The sequence below is a fragment of the Mandrillus leucophaeus genome, unplaced genomic scaffold (genome assembly GCF_000951045.1).
Source record: "Mandrillus leucophaeus isolate KB7577 unplaced genomic scaffold, Mleu.le_1.0 Scaffold6, whole genome shotgun sequence".
NCBI classification, from domain to species: domain Eukaryota; kingdom Metazoa; phylum Chordata; class Mammalia; order Primates; family Cercopithecidae; genus Mandrillus; species Mandrillus leucophaeus.
The window spans coordinates 1717767-1725267 of record NW_012106474.1 but is presented as its reverse complement, the minus strand read 5'-3'; the positions used below and the strand labels follow the sequence as shown (position 1 = coordinate 1725267).

The window sequence follows — 7501 nt, the reverse complement described above, 5'->3', positions numbered from 1 at the left end:
CCATAGAATTCAGCAGCACATTTTACAAATAATAGTATTTGCATGCCAATTTGCAATTTACAGACCACTTTTGTAGACATTAATAAGCAGGTTTGTATATATGAGTACATAGATTATATCATTCTTACAATAACCCTTTAAAGCGGTTAGGCAAGAAGATGGCAGACAGGAGGCAAGGATAATGTGCGTCTCCCACTAGGATGGACTGAAAGGCATGTGGAGACTCATACTGTGAAGTTCTCTTCCAAGAACCACTGCAGGAATGTACCAAAAAAACTGAAAGAATTCACAGATCCTTTGAAAGAAGCAGCAGGCCACTGCAAATTCCATGAGACAGGCAAAAAACTGTGAGCTCCCAAAATGTGAGGGGAAAAAAACTGCCTCCAAACACACATCCCCACTGGGGAATCTAAAAATCCATATTACAGGAGAAGGACGTAACCTTACCTAGAGCTGAAGCATATTTAGGCAGCCAAGCGAAATATAAAGTAGAAGCAGCAGTGAGAAGAGCCTTGTAGGCATTCCCAGTCTCCAGCTCTAGTCCAGGGAAGCCATCCCTGACTGTTTCTCACAGAGGTCCTCCCTCAGAAAAGACAGCCAGCGGAATTAGGGAGAGGTCAAAGGGTGAAAGAAGCTTCCAACTGAATTCTGTGATAATCTAGACTGGGCACGAACTTCCTTGAGCAGAAACAGAAGTGGGTAAAAGGGAACTGCTACAGATATGAGCACAGGAGCTGCCAACATTGTGGGCAGACGGGGAGGGCAAGACCTGAAAGCCAGCCATGCTTGCTTTCTCAGCGCGGAAGCCTATGCCCTGGGCTGGGACTGAGTCCCACACACAGGCTGTCTGCATCTAAACCTGGCGCTGTTAGCTGGGCACTGTGGGAGCAAGACCAGCCTCACAAACTGCGTGGGAGCTGGGTGAGGTCTTCCACTACCAGCTTTCCCCGACTTCCCTGGCAACCTATGTGATGCAGCAGACACAGCCATAATCCCTTCTGGAACATATCTCCATTGGCTCAAGAACCACTCCCACATCTCCCGCAGCAGCTGCAGCAAGCCCTGCCCAGGGAGAGTCTGAGCCCAGACCCCCTTAACCCTGTCCCCACCTGATGGTTTTTCTCCACCCACCCTGGTAGCCAAACACAAAAGACATAAACTCTTGGGAACACTATGGCCCTGCACATCACCTGAGAAACCAGGATACCTCCCCTGGACCAACTTAGGGAAAGTGTATATACCCCTTCTAACACAGCAACTGATACTCTCTCAAAGAACTCCTGAGAAATTCATCACAAAGGATCATGACCCAGCTACAGTCATCTGGTTATTTAAAGTCAGGAAGAATGAAAGAATCTTTAGAGCTGTGAGACAAAAGCATCAGGTAACCTATAAACGAAAACCTATCAGATTAACAGCTGACTTCTCAGCAGAAAATTTACAAGCCAGAAGGACTGGGGTCATATCTTTAGCCCCCTTGAACAAAATGATTGTCAGCTAAGAATTCTGTACCCAGCAAAACTAAGCTTCACAAACGAAGGAAAGATGAAGTCCTTTTTAGACAGACAAATGCTGAGAGAATCTGCCACTACCAAGCTAGGACTACAAGAAGTGGTAAAAGAAGTTCTAAATCGTGAAACAAAACCTTGAAATACACCAAAACAACCTCCTTAAAACATAAATCTCACAGGCCCTGTAAACAATAACACAACGAAAAAAGGATATTTAGGCAAGAACTAGCATAATAAATAGAGCACTATCCCACATCTCAATACTAACGCTGAATGTAAATGGTCTCAGTGCTCCACTCAAAAGATACAAAATGGCAGAACGGATAAAAATACACCAATCAAGTATCTGGTGTCTTCAAGAGACTCATGTAACACATAGGAACTCACATAAACTTAAGGTAAAGGAGAGGAAAAAGATATTCCACACAAATGGAAACAAAAAGCAAGCAGGAGAAGCTATTCTTACATAAAATAACATAAATAGACTTGAAAGTAACAACAGTTAAAAAAAAAAAAGGACAAAGAGGGACATTATATAATGATAAAAGGATTAGTCAATAGAAAAATATCACAATCCTAAATACATACACACTTAACACAGAAGCTCCCAGATTCATAAAACAATTATGACTAGACCGAAGAAATGACATAGCAACACAGTAATACCGGGGAATTTCAATATTCCACCGACAGCACTAGAAAGCTCATCAAGACAGAAAGTCAACAAAGAAAGAATGGACTCAAACTACACCACAGAATAAAATTAACATGTATTTGTGCCTTGTTAAATGCCACAGTCAGGCCAGGCGCAGTGGCTCACACCTGTAATCCCAGCACTTTGGGAGGCTGAGGTGGGCGGATCACAAGGTCAGGACTTTGAGACCATCCTGACCAACATGGTGAAACCTCTTCTCTACTAAAAATACAAAAATTAGCCGGGCATGGTGCCGTGCACCTGTAATCCCAGCTACTCGGGAGGCTGAGGCAGGAGAATCATCGCTTGAACTTGGGAGGCTGAGGATGCAGTGAGTCGAAATTGCGCCACTGCACTCCAGCCTGGGCGACAAGAGCGAAACTCCGTCCCAAAAAAATAAACAAATAAATCAATCATGAACGCACACACACAGAAACATTTCCACATACACTGCTGGTAAGAGAATTGACATAAACTTATCTGGCAATCAAAAATTCTACTTTTATAAATTTATAACAAGTAAATCATTCTACCTTTTCCAAAATTTATTTCTTCAAGGCTATCCATCGTAACATTGATTATAATATGAAATGTAGCAACGGTTCTTACGTTGAGTGGAATACAATGCAGATGTTTTTAAAAATGACATTGAAAAATGTTTACTTCGTGTCTCAGAAAGCAAGCTCGACCTAATCTGATGGAAAGAAAGAGTTTAATGTGTAATTAAAAGGTTACAGCAGCTTCATCAACACCGTCAGGACAGCCCCCTTGTCTCCCCAACCCTCAGCTCCACCTGTCTAGGTGCTGCTCATTGTCTGTTCCTATGCGATGGCAAAAGACGGCCAACAGCGCCCGAGCGTGGCCTCTCACATTGCAGGGTGCTGGGGAAGAAAGCATCTCTTTCCATAGATCCTTGAACATTTCTCATGAGTTTGGGCCTGTCTGAGACACTTTCCATGTTTGAATTAATCATGTAATCAGAAGGATGAAATGACGCCAAGAAGTCAGGCCTGGGACACAGACCTCTCTACTGAGTCCTGGTCAGCAGAGGGAGAAGGGTGGTGGTCCAGAGGAAATCCAGGGACTAGAGGATTTTTTTGCCAAGAGGATGTGGATGCTGAGACAACAAAAATAGTAATGCTTAGATATACAAAAATATCAAGAAGGATGAACAAAAACTTTAACGAAATATTTACAAATTTAAAACTTCTATTTTTCAAAAGATCATTGGTGCTGGAGCCTAAGAGCAGGGTTTAAGCAAATGCACACCACACGTTATTTCTGAGCTAGGACTGATGGAAGCCAGTACGGGTTGGTTGCTGAAGAAGAATTTGAGGAATCAGGAGAGGCTCCTAGCTTTCTGGCCTGAACGACAAGATACCTCACTTTCTGAGCTGGGAGAGAACAGCTTCCGGCAGGGGAGAAGCATAGATACTGCTTTGGATACATTATGTCAAATGCTGAAACATCAGTTGTAACTTCCTCTAGGCATTGCACCAAAATTTCTTTCGAGTAATTGTGGAAGAAACAGACATCTCTTCTCTAATCCAGTGTGTCCATTTTAGAGGATAACACTCAAAAAGTCATCTTGTTTCTCTCATTTCTAAATGATTACAGAGTGCCTAGCATTGTCCTTTTGCACCAATTACATAAAATAGTACCTATTAGCTGAATGGTGAGGAGTCTAAATACCCCAGGGCACACTGGGGACAGAGTAACACTCTCCCTAAGATGTCCACATGCTCATCCCTAGAACCTCTGCAAACATTAGGTTACACAGCCAAGGGACTCAAGGTTACTAATCAGATGGGCTTCAGAAGAGAGATTATCCTGGATTATCTGGGTATGTTCAATTTAAATACTTTCCTTAACTAAGCTAGAGAGAGAAAAGCTGGGATGACGATGCACCATGAAAAGGACTCAACCTGCTGTGGTTACCGTTCTTAAGACAGAAAAAGGAGCCAGGAGCTGAGGCCTGTGGTGGCCTCTAGAAGCTGGAAAAGGCACGGAGAAGAGTTTTCACCTGAAGACTCTGGAAGGAGCCAGCCCCAATGCCACCCTGATTTTAGCACAGTTTGAAACCCATTTTGGATTTGTGACCTCCAGAACTGTAAGATAATCCATTTGTGCTGTTTTAAACCACCAAATCTGCATTAGTTTGTCATTGCAGTATTAACAAACGAACAAAACTGCCTACAAAATGAAAACTGTACAAATGAAATGACAATACCCAGCATACGTCTACACACTGATCTGTGTGTGTCCTATCAGGACTGAACCCTGAAGTAAGACTAGAACAAGCAATAGACAGCAAGAGTCTAGGGTGACCCAACGGTTGAGATGGTGCTAGGAGATCTTGGGAAGAATGGTGCAGTGAAGCTTACAAGGAAGAAGTTAAGGTATGGGCAGCTGTGAAGCAAGAGATCAAGAGATCACATACACACATGCATACACACACACAAAATCTCACACCTGTATACACACATGCACACACAGAATCCCACGCATGCACCCAAACATGCACACATATAAAAAGCTGTCTGATCTAAACGGGTTTGGTGAAAGGTGTGGGGTCAGAGAGCCCAGGCTCATAGGAGAAAGGCAATCTGAAGACCTGAAGACCTCTTCCATGCCTGAAGCACAGGACCCCTTCATGTCTTAAAAACAAAAGCAGACACCGGGCACAGTGACTTATGCCTGTATTCCCAGCACTTTGGGAGGCTGAAGCGGGTGGATCACAAGGTCAGGAGTTCAAGACCAGCCTGGCCAACGTAGTGAAGTCCCATCTCTACTAAAAATACAAAAATTAGCCGGGCGTGGTGGCACGTGTCTGTAGTCCCAGCTACCTGGAAGGCTGAGACGGGAGAATCATTTGAACCCAGGAGGCAGAGGTTGAGGTGAGCCAAGATTGTGCCACTGCACTCCAGCCTGGGCAACAGAGTGAGACCCTGTCTCAAAAACAAACAAACAAACAAAAGCAGAAACAACAAAAAACGATCTCCTGACACCCAACGTCTGACATCGCTGGAATTATTTCCAAAATAAAGACAGAATATGAATGTGCTTGCATTTCCTGATGTGTGCATAGTAAAGAAATAACACCATGACTCACTAGTGTGAAGAGTTCACAGAAAACAATGGTGTGAAGCCAAAGAGGGAAGAAGCCTCGTCAGGACACATAAGCCACCTTCACGAGGAAGCACTAGCCTGCGCTCAAAACCTCTAGGTCAGTCTGGCCCCAGTGTGCACGAGCTGACGTCCCACCTCTCCAGCTGCCCAACACCTCCGCTCCTCAGTGTTCTCCGTTTCAATGCCTACTTCTGCCTCAGTGTTCTCAGCTTCAATGTCTACCTCTGCCCATTCCTGTGTTCTCGGTTTCAATGCCTACCTCTCCTCGTTCCTCAGTGTTCTCGGCTTCAATGCCTACCTCTGCCTCGGTGTACTCGGCTTCAATGCCTACCTCTCCTGCCTCTCCTGCTCCATGGCAGGGTGGTGCAGACGGGGATGAAGGAGTGTCTGGTGCAGGCAGAATCATAGTCAGGGACACACTGACACACACACACACACACACATACACATACATGTCTGTGTCCAGGACATGAATCCAGGGCAGCTAAATGAACCCCAACCTATCCTCTCATTGAACAGAGGTCAGATGGCCCCTAATATCATTTCCATAGAAAGTTATTTTTCTGTTAAAATATTCATTTTTCTATGTCTGTGGTCTGGCAGTTTTCCCAAGCTCTTTCTGCTTCCTCCCTGGAGCCACTAAGAACATGGCAGGACCACATTTCCAGCCTCTCTGGAGTCGAGGGTAGCCGTGCACCAAAATTTCTGGTCTGGAAAACACACCACGCATGCACAGGCTTGGTCCTGTCATAGCCCATGCACAACCCTTCATGCTGGAGGCGGAGGGCTCCAAAGGCTAAGAAGGGGGCCACGGTGGTGGCACCTGGCGGCCTGTGCTGCTCCCACTAAAGGGTGACCAGGACACCAGGCTGGACTGCTGTGTAAGCAAGAGAAACATTTATTCCATGAAGCTGAGGTCCCTTCTGTCAGCCTACCTTGACTGATGTGGGTACCATGAAGCAGGATGCTTCAGTGACACTGTAGGATGTTGCTGAGTGACTGATGGAACACAGAAACAAACTCAGGAGGGTAAAAGCTCAAGACTCACCTTAGGCAGTGACAAACAGTTCAACTGCAATAACCTGTAATAATGTGGAAAACTGACCACAGGCTTACTTATCCTGCAGCCCTACAGTAAATTATTGCAAAGAATAAGCATTAGCAGCCAACACACGGAATTGGACTATCTCCACCTCCTCTCCCCGCTGTGCCAACCCTAGGGGATAATCAATGTTATAGGATATCCCCAGCGATATCCGTGTACGCATGTGCACAGAACAAGTCAGGGAAAATAAACTAAATTTATTATTTTAGTGAGATTCTAGTGCACCTAAGACTAGGTAAGCACTTCAGGAAAAAGCAGTGGCAAGTGACTGTTAAAGAAACCATTGTCTTAAAGTTAAGTCAGTAAACACAACGCAGTAATTCCAGATAAACTGGAAGCTGTAGACTTAATACCCCTTTACTGGTACAGTGTGTGTAAATTGTAGAAAATTTAGAAATACATAAAAAGATGAACTCTCTACTACTCAAGGAGTACCACTGATAAAATCCTGGGCATTTCCTTCTGCCCAGGATTGTTAGAAAGAGAAAATTACTCCCTTCTGATTAGAAAAGATCGAAATTTTTTTCTTTTAGTGACTAAGCAAGCCAGAAACTTGCTGTTTGGCTCGAGTTAGGAAAGCCTAGCCTGGTAGTTACCACGCAGGGTGAAAGGCCAGTGGGGCATAATTCAGGAGCCCTCAGAGTCCACGCTCCCGCCCTCGGAGCACAGAACCAACGGGTGGTGCGGGATGACGGGCATTTCCACAGCCCTGGTTCGTTCCTAAACTACTGAATCTTTTAAAGAGGTCTGAGTTCGCTTTATACATAGCTGCTTTAATTAAAATAACCACCTGCGCCCTTTTCCTCCGAACTCCACAGGCGCTCAGTTCTCAAAGCGCCGATCCTGCGCCTTCGTGCCACACCAGCCCGGACGCTCGGGCCCGATTTGTGCCCCGAATTCCCCTGGAGACCCTCGCACCAGCACGGCGTCAGGAGGCCGCTTGGGGTGACGAGACAGCGGGCAACGGCTCTGGTCCAGAGCGCGCGTCTCCGCCGTTGGGAGCGGTCACGGCGGAACCCTCAAATCGCCCCCTTTCATAGAGACCTCAGCGGAGCCGCGAGC

The 7501-nt window shown here is 45.5% G+C and overlaps 1 protein-coding gene across 1 annotated transcript in view; it reads right to left on the bottom strand.

Moving 5' to 3' along the window:
• The window catches only part of WDR27 (WD repeat domain 27), a 150294-nt gene extending 142793 nt beyond the window's left edge, over positions 1 to 7501 (bottom strand). The window contains 1 exon segment of the mRNA XM_011999659.1: positions 7230 to 7501. The gene's annotated coding sequence lies outside the window, so the exon portion shown is untranslated.